This window comes from Podarcis cretensis (genome assembly GCF_951804945.1).
Source record: "Podarcis cretensis genome assembly, chromosome: 4".
In the NCBI taxonomy this organism is placed as follows: Eukaryota; Metazoa; Chordata; class Lepidosauria; order Squamata; family Lacertidae; genus Podarcis; species Podarcis cretensis.
In genome coordinates this window covers 81,171,674-81,197,886 of record NC_137173.1, presented here as the reverse complement: position 1 = coordinate 81,197,886, position 26,213 = coordinate 81,171,674, and the positions used below count along the sequence as shown (strand labels likewise).

Here is a 26,213-nt window from a genome sequence, read left to right as displayed (position 1 = left end):
GATGCTCCAGGCCAGGAGGAACAGGAAGCTTCGACAGGCTGGACCAAACATTCCTTGCATGACCACTCTAGCAAAAAAAGGTAATGTTGTACTTGACTGCTCCCAGTGGATTACATCCCACAGCCGCTGCTGCCCATACCATGCTACCCAACATCTACAGCCTGAAGCACCTGCCTCACTATGCTTAATGGTAGGTCTTTGCTTGTTGCTGCATCGATATGTCCTCAAAGATAACAAGCACTTGTTGATTATGGGTGCTTTCAGCTGTTCATAGTTCTTTTACAGTTACAAATTAGGGGCTGTTACTCTGAGCATGGCAGTTCTGAGGAAGACAGGGCTTCCTGATTTGAAGCACATCTCAGGACTTTTATGTACAACCATCCCTACCTGATTATGATGGTGAGAAGATGTGCAACTTGTTAAAAAAAGGATCAGCAGGTAGTCCCTATCATGGATTACAGGATCCAAAGGACGTTGCGTTATAAAAATGTACCATTAATTGGATTCATTAGGAGCTTCTCAGAATTTTTCCCTCAGCCATCTTTAAGTTCCACTCACACCTCATGAGAACATCTATCCCTGTGTCAAAAATGTATGCCTTCCTGTGTAGAGGAAAACAACCGTAAAGCTTGATAAAGATGAAAGGAAGTGCTCTTGACTGGTGGATGCCCCGAGATGTAGATGAGGAATACCACAATGCTGACTACTTCAGTGAAATGTGGACAGGCACTCATGAGAGCCAGAAGTGATTCCTCTTCTATCATCATCTGAATGTTTTTCCCCCCATAGCCTTATAACATATTTTATTTTATGTAGATTAAAGTTATTCTGATGTGCTCTTCTTATTCACATCATCTGTTCAGATAAGATTGAAAGGAGGCAGGGGGGCAATTCCCATCCCACTGAAACCTGTGGCAAATCTCCCATTGATTTTCATGTATGTGCTCCACAAAGCAAAGATGACAGAAGGGAAAAATGGAAACTAGGTGCTGTTCATCATCCGTGTGGCTGCTTATTTTACCATTTCTTACAGTCGTCATTGTCTTACGTTGAAGAGAACGGGCTGATAAAATGAAAAACTCAGCCACAGCTTAGCTTACCCAGAATGTGATTATGCAGCAGAAAGACACTTTAAATCCTCATTCAGTCACACAATTTGGGAGCCAGGAAGTGCAAATATGCATTTTATGATCAAGCCAAATGTATGGCTAGCTCTTTCTTTTCTTTTTTAAAAACAACAACAACAACACTCACAGCACCCTGTGCTCCACTGCCCTTCCTATTCCGAAATCTACTATGTTTTGGGGTGTAGGGTGGAATATAAAGTTAACAAATAATTTTAAATAAATTAACAAATGAGCTTGCTCATGGACAATTTCACGTTCTGAAAAATGTGAGGTCCTTTATGGCACGGTGGAGTACTTAGCTAATATTTTACGACAACCCACAATTTAAATTAGTCACTGGAGGGTTAGTCTTCTGAACAAGGTCCAACAAGGATTTCCAGTAACTAGGATGCTTCTTCCCAACACTAGCACCTGCACCTCCCAAACAGAGGAGCTGCCAGTTTTTCCTCTCAGGTTGGTGGGGAAACAAGCAATGCTTTGTTTGTTTCCCACTTCATAGGCCTAATAGTCCAGCACAATACACGCAGAACACATCAGTAAAGACCATGGGGATAGGTTGAGAAAGGGAGCAAGGCTTTCTTTCATATAGACCAGATTTGTTGGTTACATCAAACCCTCTCCCCGTGTTACTTACACTTTTCATTATATTCATGTATCAAGCTATAACACGCTGACGTAGTACACGTAAGCTATTAGCCACAATAGCTAAATGGAACATCCATGTTTAGATAGAATACCTTTGAATATTGGGGGAAACCCTAGAGGAGGGCTGTTGCCTTCAAGTCCTGCTTCTGAGCTTCTTTGGGGTATTTAACTGTACACAGCTGAAAAGAGAATACTGGTCTGATCTAGCGAGTCCCTTCTTATGCCCATATCATGCTATCTTGTTTCTGTGGGAAGTATAAACAGCTGGTTGCAGTTCCTAAGTTGTGGTGCCCTTTTTATGGCATGAAGTGGACTGTACAATGCAAGCAGCAACAAAGAATGCAAGATTTTCTGAGAGTGGAGAATGAAAATCTGTCCAAATAAGTGGAAAACTACAGGTCCCTTAGAATGAGCTGTTGTCGAGAAAAAGAATGTTAATAAAAAAAGCTATTGGGGGTGAACCCAGAATGTAAGGAACCATCAAATACAAGCAGCCAGTAAATGTACACATAATAGAGGTGAAGATCGCAGAGGACAGGTGAGTCCATCCTCTCCGAAGCACATAGAGCTGAACAAATAAAGTTACAGGCAATTTTCTAGAATGCCAGCAATAAAGCAACAAATGGGTAAACAGTCTATGTTGGCCAGGCAGGAGGGAAGGGGGGAAAGAGCCCAATGTCACCTGCAAAGAATGGAGAAAGAAGCTGATGTATTGCATACAACTATGCAGTTCAACTAAGCTACTTCAAAGGCTACACGTTGTGTTGTCAATGATGTTTCTGTCTAGTTCAAGGATAAAATACAGTGTCATGAAATCAAATTATCTAATAAACTAAAATTACAGATGGATTTCTCTGTCTTGTTTGAAAGATATGCAAGGACTGAAATTATAGTTTGCATGCTGGATAAATTGCTAACAATCACTTTGCATTTATTCAATATTTGAATGTGCCTAGATAATTCATTCTTAATCCTAAAATGATGCGCACATGGGGGTGTTGTTGTTGTTGTGTAATATATCAATGGTATCACTGTGTATATCACAGCACCACAAATTCAAACATTACTCACTGAAATCTGATTGGCCTGTTGAGGAACAGCATTTGTTTTTGTTGTATATCACCTCGGTCCTAAAGACTTCAGCATATGATTACTAACACTCTTAAGGAAGAAGAAGAAGAAGGAGAAGGAGAAGGAGAAGGAGAAGGAGAAGGAGAAGGAGAAGAAGAAGAAGAAGAAGAAGAAGAAGAAGAAGAAGAAGAAGAAGAAGAAGAAGAAGAAGGGAAACATGGCTTGGATAGGGTTGTGCCCTTGGAGCAACTATTTCCCAGAGGGCACTTTGACTGTCACTATTTTCCATGGCAATTCACTCACATACCAGTAAAATCAGGTAGTGATTGTAAGTTCTTGTGCAACACACACACTTCCCCAAATAGTAGACTTGTTGCTATATGAAAAGCAATGGGAAAATGCACCAGAAAGTGGGGTAATACTTGCAAGGTCATCTAACCTCCCCACAAACAAGTAATAAATAGTGAATGATCATTAAATAGCCAATGTCATCTAATCAGCCTGCAAAAAAAATTAGGACGAAGGCTTAAGAAACAGGTCATCTGGAAGCACCCAGAGTGAAATCAGTGCTGCTTAGACTCATGTGTAAACTAATCCTGGGATTAATTCTAGGCATCTTTGATACATTTCAGAGTTTGAGATTGCTAAAGTTGGTTCTGGGGCTGGTAGGCAGCAGGGGCTGAAGAAGTAGCAGGAGGCTGAACCTTCCTCTGCATAGATACCCACACACTCAGTGTTGCCATATATTGAGGAGCGAAAAAGAGGTCACCATTTGCCGACTTCTGCTTTTAACTATGGATCGCAATGACGACTCTCATTTTAAATACCCATGAAAAAGAGGACATGTCTTGGAAAAAGAGGACATATGGCAACCCTACCACCCACACACCCCCACACACAGGTTTCCATGCAGGAAACACACACTTCAACCCTTGATCTCGGGTGTGTAGGATTGGGAGAGTTTGGGAAGGATGATTTGAAGTAGAAAAATGGCAGGCAGGGAAATAAAGAAACCCTCTTCAGCTGCTCTCTAATCTATCTGGAAGCAGTTTTTCCAGTTGCAAAGAGCCTATTCTTGTTACATTACATATTATCTGCATAAAGCATTTAATTTTGCCCTCCTATCTACCACTGAAGGCTAGTTAACATTGTTATGAGAAAACAAACTCTCTGTTAAGGTACTTTTCTCCTTCTGGTATGTTTTGACCTTATCCTTGAGATGGTTCCTTCTGTGACACCTCTCCACTGAAGGCCAAGATTTTTGTTCCCTCTCCACATAAAGCTGTTCTTGCTTTGTATAAATCTCTGGTTTCCACATCCTTCAAATACACCTTGAGGCAGACCTCTTTCCTTCACACACAAATGTTCTTTACACTATTCTCTTTTACTGCTTCCTTATAGTTATTTAAAATGCTAAAATATTTGAATCAGTTTTCAATTACTTTCGAAACCAGTCACTTTACTCTCCAGACTATTCCTAATTTGCAAAAATGCAGCCTGCTTCTTTTTGCAAATGGAGCACCACCATCTAATGCTACTTTATCAGCCAAGCAGGCACACACCAGAATTTGGCAATTTCCCTGGCACCAACTGCATTATATCTGGTATTGATTTCTAGTTGGGAACAGATATTCTGAACATCATCATATGAATGGGGAATTCATAGGAATTCCATCACAGTTATATGTGCTTAAGTTCTATGGAAAACAATGGGACGTACATGCAGACAACTGTCTCATGAATTGTGGCTTCAGTCTATAAACAATTTCTCCTCAACCCTCCCTTCTTAGTTCGACCTATCTTGGTGTTATGTAATCCTGTAGCTCATGTACTTGTTTATATACTTAATTATTTATCTGCATGCCTTTCTTGTTCTCTTGCATAAAGAAATTAACCTCTCTAGTGATCCTGTGTCATAGATAAGTTGGACTGTTAGTGTAAAGTGAACCTTATTGTTCTAGACTACATTCCTTTGCATTAAATATTCATCATACTTGCAGCACATTTGCATACGGCTTTAAAACTCAGCAAATATTTTGAATAATTAGCTATTACTAGAATCACCACTTACATCCACAGAGAGTGCACGTTATGTAAGTGCAAGCCTACATATATACTGATATACACTCACACCAACACACACCCAAACACCATACACACACTGTGCATTTAATATCTTTATATTGTTAGGGCATGTAAGATAATAAACAGATCTATTCAAACCACAGAGATGCCTCAATTGAAAGATCTGAAAAAGGGCTCAGTGACCTTGCTTAATTAGCCATGTAATGAAACAGAACTGAGAGAGCTATTCCCACAAACCACTGCACAGCTTCACATCACCCCCTGCTTGTCAAAAATGACATGAATAGGAAGTCAGCAGACATGATTCAGAAGCCAACCCCCTTATTCTTACGGGCTTTTTGAATATATGCTGATGTTAATTTCATGTCTGTGCCAGCGAATAAGTGCTTTAGGCTGAGGCATGCTGCTGCTGACTGCTGGATTGGTGCAACGTTAGGAGCCAGGAGTACAATCCAGCTCCCTTCAAATCAAAGAGATCTCCCCTTCCTTCAGTGGGATATGAAGGCATAATGCAAAGCTGCACACAAGCACAGCAGACCCAAGATGGATTCTGAAGAGCCGCCTGAGCTGTAGTTACATGAAAGCAGTAGAAGCCCTTATTGACATATGACCTCATATGAAAAGAGAAAAGGTGAAAAGACTGATGTGGTAGCAAAGTTTCATAAGATGCCATAAATAGTGGTGACCGCATCAGGTCCCTCTGTTGCTTCCCCTAGCGCTGCCCATCAGGTGCTCCTGGGTGGTATTGCTTCAGAGGTAATTAGGAAGGGAATGGTCACTTGAGCAGTAATACTGCGGAACCAAAGTGCTGATGTGGAGTAGGAAGTCAGCTGCAAGTGGGAGCTGTACCCAGAAAGCATACTTTCCAATAAAAAAAAACTGCTGAAAATATTTCAAAATAAAATGTGCCTCAGAAATTGAATAGTTATATCAGGGGTCAGCAAATTTTTCAGCAGGGGGCGAGTTCACTGTCCCTCAGACCTTGAGGGGAGCCAGACTATTTTTTTTGGGGGGGGGGAACAAATTCCTATGCCCCACAAATAACCCAGAAATGCATTTTAAATAAAAGCACACATTCTACTCATGTAAAAACACCAGGCAGGCCCCACAAATAACCCAGAGATGTATTTAAAATAAAAGGACACATTCTGCTCATGTAAAAACACCAGATTTAGAAGGTGACTGGGCCGGATCCGGCCCCCGGGCCTTAGTTTGCCTACCTATGAGCTATATAATATATAGATTGAAGGAAAAATCACCTAGCAAAGACAGCGAGAGAACTTTACATCACAAAAAAGGAAGTGTGTATGATGAGGGTTTGGGGTTTTTTTTAAACTATTTGTATGTCTGTGAGGAAGCAGGATTGTTTTATTAACCAAACTGTTGTAAGAAGACAACAGCCTAATAGTAGATGCCTTGATAGCACAAATGCAAAATGAATGCCCACTATAAGGCTCAGCAATATAATTCCCAAGAACAGATAATGCTATTTAACTCATTGGGGTTTCCAGAGAGCAGAGCAACACATACTGATTTGCAGGATCAGAATTAATGGTCTTTGTAATGGATATTGTGTCCCATGAAAACTCAAGAGAATGATTACTTCACAGCACCCTAATTTTCTGAAATACTTCTTTCCCTGGCTGCAAATCACAAAGGCAAAAAAAAAGGGAGACCAAACCCCAAAGTTTGGAAATGTCAGACAGTTAATCTATCTCATCTTTTCTCCAGTTCTCTCTTCCAGATTTTCCCCCCTTTGCTAAGGATGGAGGATGACGCCCTCCTCTGGCTAAGTATCCACTTTTCATCAATCATCAAGCAAGGTATAGACCTCCCTTTGAACGCTGAGGCGGGGAGCTAGAGGCAATTACTTGTGATTGATAGCACTAAATATGAAACCACATGTACCTCATCCATGAAGCATGGAATCAGAGGCATATTGTTAGTGGGGGGAGATGAATGAAACTTGAGATAACCTTGGCAAATTAGGCATATGTTAGCATTAAGCTTTGTCAGTAAGCAGGCTATAAATTACAGAAATGTTGTAACGCCATAAACTCTTCTAATGAATTGAACGACAGTGGTAATTTAATGTGGAATGTATCAGTTTAGCCCTTTTTGGAATTTCATTGGATTTCTGCATCGTGCAACAAGCCGGATTTTATTTGAATGGTGCAAGTTGGGAGTTCCCTCTATATGAAGGTGGACAGTATTATCATCATACACACAAACGACTGACTTTGCATCACATGGATGCTTTTAACAAACAGTAGGCAACTTAACTCCAGAATTAATTCTCTGTTGAGTAAATTAAAAAGAATGGAATCGGAGAAGGAAGTTCTTCTTCTGCTTTCTGCCATTATTCACCCCCTTGTATGATCAAGCTAAATATATTTAAGTAATAAGACACAGCATGCAGTGCATTTCTGGACTATTACTGAACACCTCAGGTGACGTTATGAGGCAGAAGGCTAGAGGCTGGACGACTTTAATCACAAGAGAAGTGCAGTAATCCCTTCGAAATGCATGGCCTGTGGTGTCTTATTGCTATTATGAAATGGAATTTATAAATAAAAATAAGAGGGAAAAGTCAGGCCTCTGCATTTACTGTCTGTTATTGACAGAATTATGACTCCAGTGACAGCTAAGCCAGGTTTCAGAAGCCATTTTTCAATTTATTCTATATTTCAGTCAGACTTCCATTAGGAAGAGAACTGACAAATGTATGTTCTGGGGAGGGGAGGGGAGTTAAAGCCTAAATAGTTATATTAAATGTAATCTATCATTACGGAAAATGTATTGATATGGTAAAAATATTTTTTTAAAAAAATTATTCATACCTAAGTAATTCTAACAAAAACAGTAATTGCTCTAATTATTATTCTAAAAGTATAGTTATTGGTTCTAATGTTACACAACTAACCTTTTTTTAAAAAAAATCCATTTAAATTTTTATTCCTTGTAATGCACATACATATTTTTTATCCTGTCATTCAGAGGCATTCCTAGGTGCTTAAAGAACTCAGGATATTGGTGCATGACACAATATGGTAGAGAGGGGTGACTCATAAGCACTGTGTTTTGCAATGCACCCAGCCACTCCGCAAAAGATAATCAAAAGTTTTTTGTGTTTTTTTTAAATTCCACAATATTCAAAAGGAGCAGGGGCAGAAAACCTGGCGCTCACCGCAAAAGATCTGTATCTTGCACCATCTGAGGCATCTTTAACTAAGCCCCTGCTTATCATATACCTTGTTTGTCCTTTTATGGTTACAGATGTTATTGGCCATATATAAAATTTAACACTTCCAGGGCTTTCTCTACTCAATGCATAGCATTGAAGTGGCCTTTATTAGGACCCCAATGGTTTAGGTTAAGTAAGAATACTTCTAAAAAATCAAGGCCAGTGAAATGCCCTAACCAGTAAGAGGTCAAGAGCTAGGTGTGAGATGTATATAGCACACCATTCAACACAACAACTAATCTCCTGTTGTGTGTACATGTTCCGAAAGTAGTCATGAATTCACAACAGCCCTATTTGGAAAAGGTAGCAGTCCAAAGTAAACAAGCCATTAAACTAGCACAAACTCTTTGCATGAGGGATGAAGTACCTGAAGGAAGAACTTCAGAAACAGTCCTGTCTTCCTGGTCTGGACACTGCTCTCTGCTCTGCTCCCAGATGAGATCTGGAGTTGGGGTTTACTGGAGCCAAGACAAGCATAACCACCCTCAACATTAATGTGACAGGGGAGCATCTTCACCAAGCCCTGCCCTGTGAGGATTTCAGCCGCCTGAGAGGACAGTTGTGGGGCAACTGAAGCAGCTATGTCTTCCTGGCCGGGACATTATCTGATCTGTTCCCAATTATGGTCGGGATGGAGAAGGCACTTCCAGGGAAGGTTCAGTTGAGGGACTCTGTTTCTTTTCATCATGCATTTAAAGCACATGGCTTCCCCCCAAAGAATCTTGGGAACTGAAGTTTGCCCTTCACATAGCTACAATTCCCAACATCCTCAACAAACTATGTGATTTGAATGTATGGTGTGGGCGTGGACTTAGGTCTGAAGCAAAGCCAACCTCTCTTGAGGCTGTAAACAAATTTATTGAAACACGTTTGTAAGCTGCCTTTTTCTATGCAAACTGCTATGAGAACTTCTTTGTTGAAAAGTGCTATACTGTATAAATATTCTAAATAAATACATAAGCAGCTTCTTGAATCCTGACCTGTTTAAATCATTCATATATTTGTTCTGAAGCCATCTTAGAATTGTTATAGCATTTGTGATGGCACACCAAGAAGCTGATGAAGACTGTGTGTCAGCCTGTTGCAAAAGCATGACAACAACCACTTCACTGTAGACCACTGGGCATGGATAGAACATAACACATCTTGGACATTTCATGTCAACTACTGTATTATATAATTATAATCCTCTGTATGTGGACAAGATTTATGTGGACATGGTTGAACTGCGGTATTCTTTCAGAGGCAAGTCTAGTTTATAGATATATATTATGTAAACAATATATTATATAAAGAAATTATTACTATTTATTAAATTTGTTAACCCATGTCGGTAGTGTATATTTTGGCATGTGGTTTTTTGTTTTTTAGATTTTGCAACTTCTGTGTCCAGATTTTCACTTTTTTCCACAACATAAAACACAAAATACATAATAAAAACAAGGACAACCCAATAATCCTCCCATCCCCCAACACATTTTAAAAGGGCATTGGATGTCAACCAGCCTGGTTAAAGAGGAATGCTTTGGTGCGGCGCCTAAAGGTGTACAATGAAGCACCAGCTGAACCTCCCTGGGGAGAGCATTCCAAAAAATGGGAGGCCACTCCAGAAAAGGCTCATTCTCGTGTTGCCACCTTCTGGACCTCTCCGACTTTTAACTCAAGAATGCATTTGGCAACCCATTCCTTAATTTCTAACAGCCATATAATTATGATAGTAGTAGTGCCGCTGTTACAACTTACCTTCAATCAGGGCCTGGTCTAATAGAATGTTGCTTCACCAATAGTTTGGGAGCCAACTGTGGGCTTTAGTAGTGCTGTAGTCAGGTTGGAACTTGTATCTTTTCCCTCAAGTTCTCACTCTGACAGAGCTAGGGAGCTTACTTCTGCCCCTGGGATGTGCAGTATGTGTTACTCACAAATAATGTAGTGTTTCAAAGCTCACGTGCCCTGATGCTTCAACGATAGGGTGGTTTAAGCAAAATATCAAAATATAATATATGCTTAAAAGCAAACTATTTTTCAAGGATGTGTTTTCAGGTAGTCTGAACTATCACAATGAACTGAGCAACATCTTCCTGAGAGGGCAGCCCCACTCCTGCCTTCTCTGGGGATACTTAAATAGAGCACATGCTCCCACACCTTTTTTGGGGGGATGAGGAGTCGTGAGTTGAATGCATACTTGGCTCAATCAAGCAAAAGTTAGCTGCAAGCATGACCCATTAAAATAATAGAATGGGACTGCCACCCAGTGCCAAACATAGGCATCATCAGTTGTCCCTTCTGAGAACAAGAAGCCCAGTTATGTGAGATAAAGCCACTAGATGCTATCCATGGAAGGCACACGTGTCTCCCATTCTGAGTTATCCGGTGTCAGGGATTGATAGGTAAGGAACTAAAAGTCTTCATTGAGCAATAGAGGGATCTTCTCCTCCACAAACAACTTTGTTGATGCCGGGCGAGATAGAATATATCCAGTGGCGTAGCGTGGGTTGTCAGCACCCGGGGCAAGGCAAGTAATTTGCGCCCCCTAACCCGTGGATTTGCCCTAACCCCAGATGTTGCGCCCGGTGCGGCCGGCCCCCCCTGCACCCCCCACGCTACACCACTGAATATATCCCACGCTATTTCAGATGTAAGACCCTTTTTTCCCAGTGGGTGGGTATCACTTGCATGAAGGTGCAGTATGCTTAGGATTGTTGACTTTAGTAGTGACCTACTTTGGCACTATTGATTTCAACAAGACTAATGTGTGATGTGTCGCATACCACTCAGTGCATTTGGCAACCCTTGCCACACCAGTTTCCACATGGATGTGAAGATTCTATTGGGCTGCTGTAGAAATATATCACATCATGTCTTAGGAGACTAAATGTTTTCAGTGTGTCTTCTCTTCTGTGCACTGCATATTCTCTAACTGGAAATGGTTGGAGGTATTCTGTAATAACCACAGCTTTCTATAATGGAAGCTCATTATTCCTAACTTACACAACTAATTTGTGTAAATGACAAAGAAAAAAAAATAGAATGACATGTGCATTCTGAAAGCTTTGCATAAAAATATGACCTTTGAATAAAATTAGTTCCTATTTCCGAAAAGATTATTGTGACCTCTTCCTCTCCATTTTCTTAATGGCTTCTTCATGACAAAGGCAAAATTGAATGAGCATCACAGGCTTCTGTAAGATTTGGAATTCTATTTTCTTAGTGAAAATCAATAAGAAATCAAAACTAAAAGCCTAAGCTTCTCTCTCTCTCTCTCTCTCTCTCTCTCTCTCTCTCTCAATAACCCATCTTCAATTCAACTTTTAAATTTAACCTTGGGCGTATATGATGGCATTATAACTAAGTAGGTTAATAAATGTACCCTGCCTTACATATTCAAATGAGACAAAGCTGTTTTGATCAGAAATGGAAAGAAACAAGATATATTAAAATTGACCTAAAGAAGCTATAGCTAACCAATTCTAATACTGGAGTTACCCAGAAAGAAAGAAAGAAAGAAAGAAAGAAAGAAAGAAAGAAAGAAATAGCAATCAAATGAAATTAATATGAATACATGGCACATGATTACCTACATGATTTATAGCTAAAATATTATACACAAAACCTACAGACACTTAAAATTGTTATCTCTAATTTTGATTCACCTTTACCAATCCTTGACTTATAAAAATTCAGGGCAAACCACTAGACAGAATTCAGAAAGAAGGATCAAACCATGACTTGTGATGCTGATTTACAAGCAAATTGTGGTTTTTGCAAACCAGTTTTCTGGGTTTGGACAAAACAGTACACTATAGTTTTGCTACAAGCCAGGTGTGAAAGCTTCTGATCTTCTCATGTATGGAGGAAGGGGAAAGGAGAAGAGTGAGTGCCTGCTCATTCCCATAGCACACCTGTTTTGACATTTCATGTGAATGCAACCATAGTTTCCCTTCCATCTATCTCAAATCACACTGCTTCCTCTTCAGAAAATCCTGCAGTCCCATGCATCCTGGCTTCACTATGACAGTGTACTCTGAGGGAGCAATGGACATGCAATTCCCGCTCACCCCCTCCCAACAGGTGGGTGGAGTTTGCGACCCCGCACAGGGTCTACCTGGCCGGGTGCCACCCACCTGGTAACAGGGTGTCTTTAGCCCGCCCCTGCCTGGCAGGCCTATGGGCTGCTGGCAGGGGTGTGGCCTGGGACAGGTACAGGGGCCGATCCCTTGGCCAATGCTCACTCTTCTTCCTTCTCTTCCAGGATCACCCACCAGACCTCCCTAAAAAATTAAATTCTCCTTTCTTCTCTCTTTTTTCTTCTTTTGCAGCTTAACCTTTCGCGTTCTAGGTCAGCGGGCGCTGATATGGTCGTAAGATGGTTGCTGTATTCAGAACCGGGGTGGAATTTCGCCTGCATTGGCAGGTTTTGGCTTCTCCGTAGCAATTGGTCACAACTTTGGCGGTTTTTGGGCCTTGTTAGGTATCCTTTAGTCTATCTTCGAGTTTGGGGGGGAGCATCTCATGCACCCCCATGCAGCAGCCTTTGAAGGGCCCATTAAAGGGTGTTTGTGGGAGTCACTGGCCCTAGAGCGGCAACAAGTAGGTCAAACTCCCAACTTAGGTACAGTGTGTGGGCACGCTGTGTAACTTCACAATTTACAGTTCCCTCACATGCCACCTGTTTGCCCTGCACATCCTCAGCCCCCGGTGGGTTGAGAGGGATACCTTCCAAGGCCAGTGCTAAGTTTCCCACATCTGAAATTCAATAAAGTTGTGGCCTAATTTGAACCCATACCTTGGTGTCTAGTCTCTTGTGGGGGGAGGCTCCAAGGACAAGGTTTATCACTGTCCCCAGACTGCTGTGCAATGTGCGAATGCACCAAGATGTTAGCACACATGTATGTTGCACAGATCCTATTTTTCCATGTGTTTTTTTGTGGACTTTTAGCCACACACTATCTATCTCAGTGTTTCCTGTCCACACTAGTGAATGTTGCTTGATTAGATGTAATCTCACTATATGTTGTCCCCTCCCCACAGCTACCACTTCCCTTCCCTGTGGAAGTTCCAGAAACCTGAGGTCTATTGTGGTCTGCATGCACACAAGTGTTTTTACCTGTGTACATGTGGATTACAACAACAACCAACTTTCACCAAAACCCAAGTTTCAAGCATGTTTCACACTTGAGCATATAATATTTTTGAACAATGTGTTTATTTCTATTTACAAAACAGCATCTTTAAAATTTTCCTTTCCTCTTTTCCTTTCCTGCCACCTGTACCTGCAAGGGCCAATTTCACTATGACTTTTAATTCAGCTGTTTTGTGCAAGAGCAGGTTTGCACAAAACAACTTAAAAAAAAAAAATACCGAAAAAGAGCCTTCAGCAACAACCAGTCGAAATAGGTATTTCCCTTTGGGCTTACGGAAAGAAAATGGCTAGGTTGTGCTCAGGATATGAGCGAACAGGAGTATAAAGTCTGGGGATAAGATTACACTCAACATGTTTATGAAAATTAAACCCACACCCATGCACTTCCACACTTGAGTAATAAGAAATTTAATGTAAAGATTCCCCCTCCCCTTTATTGCATTATCCGCTGATCAGGAAAATCCAAATTAAATGGTGAGGGATGATTGCAGGCTGCCAGTTGGATGAGGGCAATGTCATGTGGATGACAGAAAAAAACATTAACTGTCAGATGTACACATAGTAAGACTTCAGTTGTAATCCCTGAACTCCAATAAGGACTGCAACTCAAACCCCTATATGCATATGATTTCCTGTATTTCAAAGTTCAGTGGCTCATGCTAGTGCAAACCTATGTATATAACTAGATTTACTAGTGGCAGGAGCCAGGTCCTGCTGATTCACTTTGAGGAAAAAGAGAGAAAAGATTAAAGTACAGTACAGTCGCACCTCGGAAGTTGAACGCCTTGTCAGTCAAACATTTTGGCTCCCGAACGCCGCAACCCCGGAAGTGATTGTTCCAGTTTGTGAACGTTCTTTGGAACCTGAACATCTGTTGCAACTTCCGATTGACTGCAGGAGCTTCCTGCAGCCAATTGGAAGCAGTGCCATTTTGGAACGGATTCCGTTCAACTTCCGAGGCAAGACTGTATGGGGACTGGGGAGTCAACACATTTTTCTACGCATACTTTTTCTCTGCAGAATTGCTTTATATCACCATCGTTGTAATTATGCTTTATGTACCTCAGCTGTTGGCAAAGGTGTGATTCTATCACAAGCTTTTCAAGCAATTAAACCTTTGCCCCTAAAGGAGAAACTTGTTTGTAAAAACACAACTTCTCAGCCAATAAAAAGTTGTGGACATTTTAAAGAAGAAAGAACATTGGCTTTGTTTTCTTTTTCTTTTTCTAAAAAAAACCCAACACAGCTACAGGGAAGATATATACATGGTGACTAGTAAGACAATGCTTAATTAATGAAATTAGGGACTACAGCCTCTTGAAACAGCATATAAGGAATTAAGAATAGCTTTGAACACATTAAATATTATCACATAGTTACAGGTAATTTTGAGTCAAGAGAGGTCTAGGAAATAAGGTTAATAAGAGGTAAATACAGAATATGCTGTAGTTTCTTCCAGTTTTCCCTTTCAAGGCATTCTTAATAGATATGGAGACAAAGCGCTGCTGGAAAATTGATTATAATGTCATAGAAAGGCAATCTATGTGTTTGTTCTGTACTGACATTTTAAAACATAGATTACTTAACTTTATATGTGCTTTATTTTTGTTCTTCGCTTCTGTACATAACACTCTGTAAGAAATTATGCTTGGAAAATAAATTGTATCTTCATATTTGCATTCTTCTTGACACACTATTAGCTGGTTTTGTATAAATCCTTTGCAGGTTGGTTTTGGGGTTTTTTGTCTTAAGTATACATGTGTTCTCTATTCCTCTAAAAACCTTAGCTTGAAATCTTTTAAGGTATCAGGTATGACTTATTAAGCCATTAAGATAATTGCATTACCCTGAAATTTGTCATCTGTGATGGGGGAGGGAAGGCGACATTAACTCTGCGTGCACTGTGGTCCCAATTTGAAACACACACAAACCACACCTGCTGCGGGATGAAAGACAATAGGAACATTCCTCACATTGTGGATGGCCCATTTACAGAATTCCTGTTAAGACCCCTTTCCCCTGCTGCAGTCCAATTGGCTTGGAACTGTACAAGCTAATTAATTCTTAAAAACCAACTATGTGAGGGCAAACTATGTGACAGACATGTCCAGTTTTGGTCCTCAGCTACCATGAGTAATAACTGCTGATAGATCTGCCCTCCATTCATTGGTATGATCCATATATAGAGAGATGATATAGATATAGATATAGATATAGATATAGATATAGATATAGATATAGATATAGATATAGATATAGATATAGATATAGATATACATTAGTACAACAGCTCTGTGGGAAATTGCCGTCAAACATAACAATGCACAAGTGCTTGTTAGTGCATGAAGGGGTTAAGACCAGAGAAGTCTGCTCCTAAACACAGCTAGGTCACGCCCCTTCTTCTCTCTGAAGGAGGAAGTGAAGCTGCTTCTTTTCCTTTCTCTCACTCCCAGCCAAGTATCCGACCAGACATGTCTGAAATTGCTCCAAAGTTCAAACCTCATGCTTAAAACTATAATCTGCATTTTGCACTCAATAATATTCTACTTGTATTCCCTTTGTATTCTACTTGTATTCCCCTTGCTGCTGCATGGTATTACACATGAACCAGACCTTTGGATTTAGTAAGTAAAGCTTTTTTCTGGATTTAGTCAGTAAAGTTTTTAAACTTACTTAATAGTACTTACTTAATAGTATGTGGTCATTGCTAAAGGGTTAAAGAGATGGGGCAAGAGCTTTAAGGTAGACTAAACAAGATATGTAAAAAGGTTTAACAACCTATATTCCACAGCATGCTGCTGGTTAACTCAGAGTGTTTTAACCCTACTGGAGAGTATGCAAAGCCCTGCATTTTGAATCTAGGCACCCATCTTCTGATTCTTTTCGTTACTCACATGTGGGTCAGATCTATTTTCCACCTCCACAAGCTTGTGGCAGTGAGTACCACAAGTTAATTTCACAGTGGGCCACCATGACTTGGTTAGTTGTACTCAGTTCTCATTGTGATAAGCAGGTCTTAAACTGTGACTACTTTTCTAAATTGATTTCTAACTACCAGCAGAACCCTATGAATATTTGCTCAGAAGTAAGTTCCACTGTGCTCAACGGTGCTTACTCTGCCAAACATGTATTTAGGACTGCAGTTCTGGTCTCAATCAACCCCTATGTGCTTTCTGAATCAGCAATGTATGTAGCATTTTGTTTGTTTTGTTATTAAATTTGTTCTTCCTTTTGTCTTCGCAAATATGAGCAGTCTGGAAGATGGAGGGGGAAGAGGAACAATTCAAAGCAGGACAACATATGGCACAGCAGGCAGCAAATATTGGGTCAAAGAGAGAGGTGATTTTTAAGAGGGAAAAGGATTCCAAGGGAGATTAGTTTAGGGCCAAAATCTCAGCCCTGCCTTGAACTTAGTTTGGACAAATTATACACACACAGAGAGAGAGATAGGAAGTTTACTTTCTGATTGCCCTTTTTTTTTTTAAAGGGGTGAATTGTGCAAGTGCAATCTTTTAAAATAAAATATAGGAACAGAAAGCCCACATTACTTCAACAGGCAAAGCATTGAGCTATGTATTTATTTAAGCTGCAACCCGGAATATACCTACTATGGAGTAAGCTCCACTGACCATAGTGGGAATTAATTCCTAGATGATTCTGCTGTTAATGTTCATCAAAGTACTGTTAGCATAAAGTGGGATGTGAAGGTTAGGATTGCCACATATCGTGCCTGTACCTTTAAATGTTCAGAACAAACACATTGGTTGTTTGTATCTTTGTTTGACTCTGATACATATAACAACTTGCAGTTACTTGTATATTTTGTGAGATGTGTTGTATGATATATATATATATATATTGTTTTGAAGTGGCTTATTCTCATATTTTAAATGACTTTATACCGATTATATATTTACTAAGTTATTAGCCAGCGTGTTGCGTTTGCATTTTTTAAAAATGTTCTGAAGCAGTGAGAAAGGATGCAGCTTCTGTGACCTTTGCCTTTAGTGTCACCCCCCCCCCGCCCCCCGCAACTGAGCTTTGCATTGTGATGAACAGTTCAGAGGCACTTTTAGGAATTTAGGGAGTGGGGAGGGAGCCTAGAATGTCCAACCTCAAGAGGAAGAAAGGTTTTCCTCTCTTTTTTGTCCATTCCACTCTTACTTTTTGCATACGATTTTACATGAGGGGCTTGAGAAGTTGGATTTAGTGAAACTGGGTCACTTGCAGGTACTGAAAACAGAGCTTCAACTATTAAACAAATTGCAAACAAATCCTGAGCAAGATAATCACTGCTGGTGGATTCAAACAAGTGGCCCACGAAGCCTCTGTTTGAGCCAGGTAGGAGCTGAATAGCTTCAGCTCAGTAGGAAGGAATGTCAAGTGCTCAGACCCAGGCAAATACAGCCCTAAAGAACTTAGCTCCCAAACATTCCCATCAAACATCCCGTCTCTTGAGAGCCTAATTATATAGAGTGCAATGTACATGTGCAATGTACATATATTTAATCTATATGTCTCCCATCTCACTCTTTTCTCCTCTAAAGACCTATGATTTGTAGTCTGCATCCATTTCGGAATGAAGTTAATCTTAGGCTACACGGCTATGTATAAAACAAGTGACATCTTCAAATGGTGAGAAAAATGAGCCAAAAGACTCTGAGTCATTAAGTACACATTAACTACGTGTTGTCACATTAACTATAGGGTGTAGGACCAATTTTCTCTTCTTTGTCATGATCTAACACTCTCCCCTTTTTGTGTGTGTACATGCTGCACATTCACCGCACCATTCATGCGCCCTGTTCTCCAATTTTACCCCTTGCCCCCGATTCTTGATTATATGCCATATATACTTATTTCTCTCTGACATCAGATTGAGTGGTCATCGGGAGAAATGTTAATGTTTACAATTGAATTAAAAAGGCACCAAAATTATTTCTCTTGTCAAAGTGAATTCTGTAGTCTCAAAAATAACTTGTGATCTATCCTAGGTCGTTTAAAATATTTGCTTACTGCCTAGTAGTCAGTTGGATTTTTATCATTTGCAACCAATGCCCATTATAGTATAAATCGCCAAAAAAAGAAAATCTCCAGTCTAAGAGTAAGTTAAAACATACCGAAGTTGAGAATTGCTACTAATGAAAACTTAAAAGTTAGTCAAACAAGTAATGACTTTCCCCAAATCATTTGAATTAAATGTTTTGGATTAAAAAAAAGTAGCCTGTAAATTTCTTGCTGCCAGTTCACATCAGCCAGCAACCATCAAATTTTGAAATTATTTGGTTGACCTTCTGGAAATTTATGAAATGAACAGAAGAATCTATCCTGAAGAGAGCTGTATACAGGACAAGACAGGATATGGTACACAATGCCTTTGACCTGACCTGATCCTCATACGCAAAGATAGTCATTTCTTGGCAGAGTTCAAAACGTGTAAATACAGGTCTAACTTGGGTAAGGCAGAGTTCATACATGAGGTTAAACAGTCCTTTTTTCTTACAATTTTATTTTATTAAACTGAGGATTCAGTAAAGTCTGGAGTCTGGTTGAGAGAAAGGACCATAATCCAATCTAAAATCACAGGTACTTTACTCTGGATTAATTAGTATTGGCCAATGAATCACTAAGCCTTTTCCATGTACCATCTAAGGATACATTTATTCAAGTACACCACTTGACAAATCACAGCATGACATGTAATTTGCCTGTGTGTGTGCCACCCCAGTATACATCCAGAGTTGTTTCTCTCTACCCTTCTTGCATATATAGTAAACTATAAGTTAAACTATAGAGGCTATTCCTTGAAGAATCAAATTGCATACAATAGAACATTATGGAGTCTTATACGCCGAATAAAATTGAATTATAGTATTTATCATGCTCTTTTCATATAAATATTACTGTAATCTGAAAAAAATAAATATATTGATTATAAAGGGTTCTTTACCAAAGTTAAATAAAGATGCTAAGAACTGTTTTACAATGAGAGAAAACTAAAATTAAACTTCTATTTTTTTTCCTGTTTGGAGTGAAAAATTTAAAAAGAGAACAAATATTTTTTTAAATAGACTAAAATAGTTGTTCTACTGTCTACAAAAGAACAGTGGGAATTTACGGCCCTAAGCTAAAGGGAATAGGAAAGCAAAAGGAGAAAGCACACCTTTACTGTTATTTCTTCTGATATGGAGATTAATATGTGAATGGAGGTGCAAAATTCTTAAAAAGCCGCTTTAGAGGGAGGCAATTTGGACTGGAGAAGTGATGGTGGATTAATAATTATTTCTCTGCCTCCCATTTCCCTGTTCTAGGCAACTCCAAAACCTCTGCTCACAAGTTTAAAAATCTGTACCTGTGAGTTATACACTCTGCACATTTCCCTCCCACCTGCCTGCTTTGAATTCCTTCCTTGTGAAACAGCTTTGCTGTTTAAAAAGTATAGGGGCTTTGTTAAACATGTTAGCAATGTGGTTTGCCCCTTTAACCCATGTTTTCCACTGATCTGCATGCAAAAATCTCCAAGACCACTCCAACTAAGCCAGCACTGGTAACCACCTTGGCACTTGGGAAGCTGTTCAATCAAAGTTCTTAAGCCCTGTGCCCCAAACGCATCATTGCACCTAGAGGCAACTCTCCCCTCAGTATAGATTTGGCAAAGAACTTTTAACTTCTGGCTCGACCTAAACTCAAATCCCCCTGGTTTATTATCCCTAGTACTTCAAGACTACCACAAAAGTGCCTGGCTTAAAACTGTCCACCAAAAACTCCACTCTTGGGGGCTATTCCCACAAGACCTACTCACTATGGGCCTTACCAAAGCATACAGTCTAATTTGCCAATGTCTAAAAGGTATCGAGCATCAGAACAACCGGGCCACTATATGGAAATTCTGCCCATGGTATGATCAATTTCCATCTTTCCATTTTGATTCTCAGGTTCCATACCTGCACAGACTAGCTATCCCAAAATACAGGCGTGCTTTTACACTCGCAAGACTGAATGTCTTGCCATCTGCAGTACTTGAGGGCCGATTCCAAAAGATCCTGCATGAGAAACGCCTTTGCTCCTGTGGAGACGGTAGCACCAAAACAGTGGCTCATGACCTCCTCTCTTGTACTCTCCACAAAGACCTGAGGAACAAGATCATCACCCCACTCATACTGACCATCCCAGGACGCACAACCACTGCCACAGTGTCCTTTCTCCTGTCAGACCAGAGCAGATAACAGCAAAGGCTGCTAGGTTCTTAGCAGGGGTAATCAGAATAAGGACCACTATCTGACTGTATTCAGGACCCTAAACTGTGCTTTTATACTAAATTTTCTTTTTTCTGGGTATATTGTAATGTTTTATCGTTGCTATGGCCATCGGCTGATGCGAATAAAGTTATATCTATCTCCATCTGTGCAGCCCAGCTTTGCCACACAGAAGCTAACTTATGGGATGCTGGACCTGGTGAGAGCTGGAGTCCCACAAGAGCTGGAAGGATGTGGGCTCCCCATCCCTAAAAGGGGTTTGATCCAAGGACCATAACATTGTGATGGATGACGTCCTTGCCTTAGTACTTACGGCCCTGTCCTTAAAACAGGTATTAACAGTATAGCACATTTGTTTTCCCTTTTCCTCTTTCTAAAAAAATAAAAGAGAAATAAAATTAATTTGTAATTGAAAAAATATTTAACTCTTGACCTAGCTCATCTATTCTAGTTTTTCCTCTCTTAAGTTTTTCAGAAAGAAAGAAAGAAAGAAAGAAAGAAAGAAAGAAAGAAAGTTACCTTAGTTAGTTATTTAGTTAAAGGGAAAATTAAACAGGGACTATAGAGAGCTAAAAGCCGACAAAAATGTATTACAAACAGCTCAGTAAATAATAGTGCAATTTTCATAGCTAATAGAATGTTTTAACACCTGAATACATTCACATGCCTGATTAAACATTTAACAACATAAACCCATAAAAGAAGATTATAAGTTGCAACATCTCTTTTTCAAGTAGCAACATATTAACCACTGTTGTATACTTCTTCAATTAGATTCCTTTAATTTATTTCTGTTGGGGAAAACATAATATTCAGCACCAGTTGTTTTTTAAAAAAACAAATGATTATTTTAAATGTGTAGTCCATCCCAAAAATAGAACTTGTCAAGTATATGTTCAAACCGTAGCTCAAATCTACTTAAATTGTAGTTTTTCTTTTAGCTGTCCTACAAATTAGCTTTTGCAAAAATGTTCTGTTCCATTCTGACCTCCATGACTCCCTTTTAGAATCACAGAGCTGAAACTTGTATTTATTTTCTTAAAAAATAATAATTTCACCCTACCTTGTTTCCCAAGGAAACTCAAGGTGACTAACAGATAAGTAATAACACCACATAAAACAAATAGTATTCCAAACTAGACCCAACACATCAAAATTGAAATTAACAAATTCAGCATTAATTAAAATAAACCCAACCTAAGCCACTATCTTCATCCGGCCAACCAAAAGCAAGCAGAACTGCATCTGGTTAACAACATTCTAGTAGCTGATATTTAGCTCCCATAGACCAGGGAATATCTTGCCCTCCAGAGGTTGTTGATTGCTAATCCCATCATCCCTGATCACCAGCCATGCTAGACAGGGCTGGTGGCAATTGGAGCCCATTGACATTTGGAGTCATACATTCCATCAAGAGACTGGATAACAAAACTGAAGCACATTGCAAAATCACTATACACTGCATGGTATTCAATTAACGTTTTGCAAGAATTAGTGCTAGCACAAGGGCATTTCTCCCCCCCCTCACCCCATGTGCGCTCCACACTGTCCCCATCTGCTTGTGGGGGCTGGAGGAACACCGAGAACAGATTTAGCAGGGGAGAATGTTCTGTCACACAACGTGAAATCCTTGCACTGACAGAACTTTAACCTTAGTGCTTACATTGAATACAGTCCACTGTCCTCTCTAAGCACTCCACCCAATAGTAACATAGCAACATGAAGCTACTTTTCAAGGCTGATGTAACCCACACATTCTCAACCACCATATTGCAAATACACATATAGACAATCTGGATATACTAACGGTGCACATTTGTATTATCAGGGTGATTTGTTTACAGTGTAAAAATTAATGTTGAAAAATGCATATTTTTTTGCACGAAATTAAACCTTAGAAAGAGAATTAGCTTCTCTCTTCACTGCTACCTTTTCCTTTTTGAGTGGACATGCTACTCCCCAGTCACAGCTACACTAAAATACTGGGATTTTCTGTTATTTTCTTCTGGGCAACAATCACTTCTCTATAGCCAGGAAAATGGAAAAAAGCATCGCTTAAAAATGAAGCAGGAAGTCCCTTCAAAATGAAGCAGGCAATATTTCTCTATTATCTAAATCTAGAAAGAATTCTAGAACGACATATATGCCAAGATAAATCCCAAACTGGCTTCAAAATGAATGTGGAAATTCCTTCTCCAGTGGCTGGAGAAGTAACTTTCTGAGTCATTCTGAAGCTATTTTGGAGTCTTCCTTTTGCGACTGTATGAAGTTGTTCTCTACCACTTGCCAATCACAGCTCTTGACTTCATTCATTGACTAACACACTGAAAAGTGAGAAGAATATAAGGCATGTACCATCTGTCACTCAAAAACATGGCATGTGCCCCTCCCCCTTTTTAACTGCAAGTCGTGCCTCCTTTAAGGATGCCCTCCGAAAGTGCTGTTATGGAATGATGCCCTTTGACATGATTTTAGGAGTGGGTCATGATCGCTTTTCACAATCATCACATTGCCTGTGAAGGGGTTACAAGTCACCGTATGGTGTGGCTGCTAAACCCCATTTTCACTGAATGGCCCAAACGGTCTTAAGCATAGTTCTAGGGCTGGGTTGTACAGGACTGTGTCATCCCAACATCAGGTGTATAGAATGAACCTTCTGTGTGCTTCCTAACCCCCGGTGTTGGTGTGTCACCACTGATGAACCAGTGTTTGTTTTGGGGTATCATAAAAGCTCTATACATGACTAGCTCAGTGTTCCTGTTCCTATGGAATTCAGGTTTTAAATAATTTATATTAATTTTATATTTAAAAAATTTTTAAATTATTTATGCAGGCAATTCCCTGTTTGCGCTGGGGTTGCATTCCGGGCCACTGAGTGCATAGCAAGTGGTCATGCACCAGCCCTTTCCTGTCCCTATTCCTGCTCTGCTTTTGCCCTTCCCCATTCCGCCCACTTCCAGGGCCAGAAGCAGCATGTAGGCAATCGCGCATCAATCAGAAGTGCACAAAATGGTCACTGCAGTTTAATAAAAACAGCAACTCCTTACCATCTATCTGATCCTTCCAAAACTGCTTTAAGTTGTAGTCTCCATGATGTATACGGTAGCTTATTCTGCACTGCTGTCTGAGGAACTCAGATCACATGGGGCAGGGCTGTTTGTGGGCATGTCATTCACATACGTAGAAAGTACATGGATACAGTTAGGATTCTTGGAAGTGGCCAGGAGCGATCCCATTTGCAGCCATGAGTCTTAAGTGCATCAGGCAGCCACTTGATCTGAGAAATGCAATAAACGCCAGAATAAATTTCACATAGGTCTTCAGATGTGCACTCTTCTTCATCCCTAGTAAAGTCACTGTGAGCTTCTCCTGACACTACAGGAACTAGGAGAGAATTTCGCAGAACAGTGACCGTACCAGAGGTCTCCTGCACAGGAGTATCTGTAAACTGCAATACAGTAAACTGCAGAGGCTTGGCGTCAGTACAGGATTCCATAGGTGGAGGAGCATGAGAGGAGTTCACTGGAGCCTGCTGTCATATACCCCAGCTCAGAGGGTAAGTTAGTAGGTTGGTGCTCACCAGGGACATGTTGAGCAAAATGGGCCTCCCACACTTATTGGTCAAGGCCATGGACATTGAGATGTCATGTCTCACATTCTTCCTGGCTGAGAAATGGGCAGCCACTTCAAAATGACCCAACTGGGGAATTTTAAACACTTATATTTCTGAATACAAGCGCATTAGAGATAGTCAACCCATGCATTCTTTCAAATCTATCTGGCACTAATTTAAGAAGATAAATATGTTTTTAGTTTAATAGAGAAACTGAAAGCTTGTTATAATCACTCAAACATTAAGGTGCATTTATTATTATTACTTTCCATCACATAAATATATTTCTTTACTGCATCTAATTTAGAATTGCTAGATGTTCGGCCCTAATTTTAAAAAGATTTATCCGTATTGCACAAACAATATTGCAGCCCCACATAGGTTCCTTCTTTCAAACGATTGTGTGCAATTATATCACATATCCATTATGGTCTGTTACTCTGAAATCCTGAAAGCACTACACTTCCATCCACCAACGCTTTACCTTGTTGTATTGCTTGTGAACACCAATACAATAACCCTACTTAAGTTCTATTGATTCCAGCGAAAGATATTTAAGCTTATTTCTCCCACTGGAATAATGGTACTTGAAAATGTTTATACTGCCCCCCCACAGGACTTCCACCTAGCCCAAATCCAGCTCTCGCCAACAATTCCTCCAGTGACCTGTACACAGATGGATTATGATTTCAAATGCTCAGTCACTATTTCCTCCTGCTATCCTACCCTAGGTAGGAAGAGCAGAGACTCTTGTCTTTGCTGCTATCTATTGTTTGGGGTTGGGGAACATCTGGTGCCCAGCCATGGATAGGTTAAAATCTTAGATTTCTCCAGTCATTCCTGTGGGTTGTTCTCCCAGGGGAGAGAGGAAAGATCAATTCAAACCAGAAATTAAAAGGACGGAGGACGGTCCTCTCTATATTTATCTCTCTACGTCATTTATCATTATTGTCCGGTGGAAGGCAATTGAATAGAGGACACTTTGTTTGGCACTAGGGTCTAGTCTACATACTCATTTATATCTTACACAGACTACAAGACGCTCAGGGTGATGTGCATGGTTCTCAAACCTCTTCATTTCCCCCCTCCCCATTTTATCCGAGGTTGAGAAGCAGATCAGAATGAGAAACCATGATGGCTCCAAAGGTCACCCAGTTAACTGTACGGCCAAGTGAGAAAATGAACCTCTTCCCACTATCCTGACATTCTAACCACCAACCCCACAAGGGCAGCAGAATGGGGTGGGACGTGGGAATGAGGTGGTGAGCTTCTGAAGTGCTAGAATAAACTACAGCACTTCAAAGGGTGCTTGTGTGTTATTTTTCAATATTTCCTTGGGTGGTCTACACTCCCTGGCTTGATAGCTTTTACAGGGCAGAAGAACATCAGAAAATATTCTCCCCCACCTGCAGAATGAAGTGGTATAAAGCTACCAACCGCCTCATTCTGCTGGGTCTGTGGACCAGGCCTAGGAATTGTACTCACAGGCTGCCTTTCTCTTATTTAATAGCAAGGCCTCCCTGGAAGCTGCTGCTTGAGCCTTCCTCAGAAAATGCAGGCAGTTCCATCCTTGCAAGAGTTTCATGCCAAGCAGGAGAAAGTTCAGTTCTGAGATTGATGGAGGGAAAGCTTCCAGGTAGAATGTGCAGCTTCTGGCGAGCTGGAGCCACCACACCTCTTTAACTGTAGAAACCACTAGGCCCCCATCTTTCTGCACAACTGGGGTGGCTTTTGCCCACCAGTTCAACCCCTTTCCATCCAAAATGGGAGGCTCTCTCTGAGGTCAAGTGTCCACTCCCACCCATGCTGGGTTAAGCCAAGGCCTTGCCCCCCTGTCCGCTGCTCTTCCTCAATTTCCTTACACACATAGGCTTAAGGAAGCCTCTCTTCGGAAGGCATAAAGAAAACAAACCTTTCCATATTCCTGTTAAGATTACAGGACGCTTCTTGTGGGTGGGGGGGAGGGATAAGGGCTGCTCTGAGGTGAACAGCAAGCACCTCAAGCGACGGTGTTGCGAAAACAACGCCAGTG

General features: G+C 40.4%; 1 long non-coding RNA gene across 8 annotated transcripts in view; it reads right to left on the bottom strand.

The window, feature by feature from the left end:
* Positions 1-26,192, bottom strand: part of LOC307214346 — a 331,943-nt gene extending 305,751 nt beyond the window's left edge. For 7 of the 8 annotated variants that reach the window (XR_013837946.1, XR_013837947.1, XR_013837948.1 and 4 more), the window contains exons 1-2: positions 25,619-26,192; positions 23,616-23,845 (exon numbers count right to left, since the gene is read on the bottom strand). This is a non-coding gene — a long non-coding RNA (uncharacterized lncRNA). The remainder of the gene's footprint in view (positions 1-23,615; positions 23,846-25,618) is intronic. The other variant, XR_013837952.1, reaches the window with a different exon arrangement.
* Between the last annotated feature and the right edge of the window lie 21 nt (positions 26,193-26,213).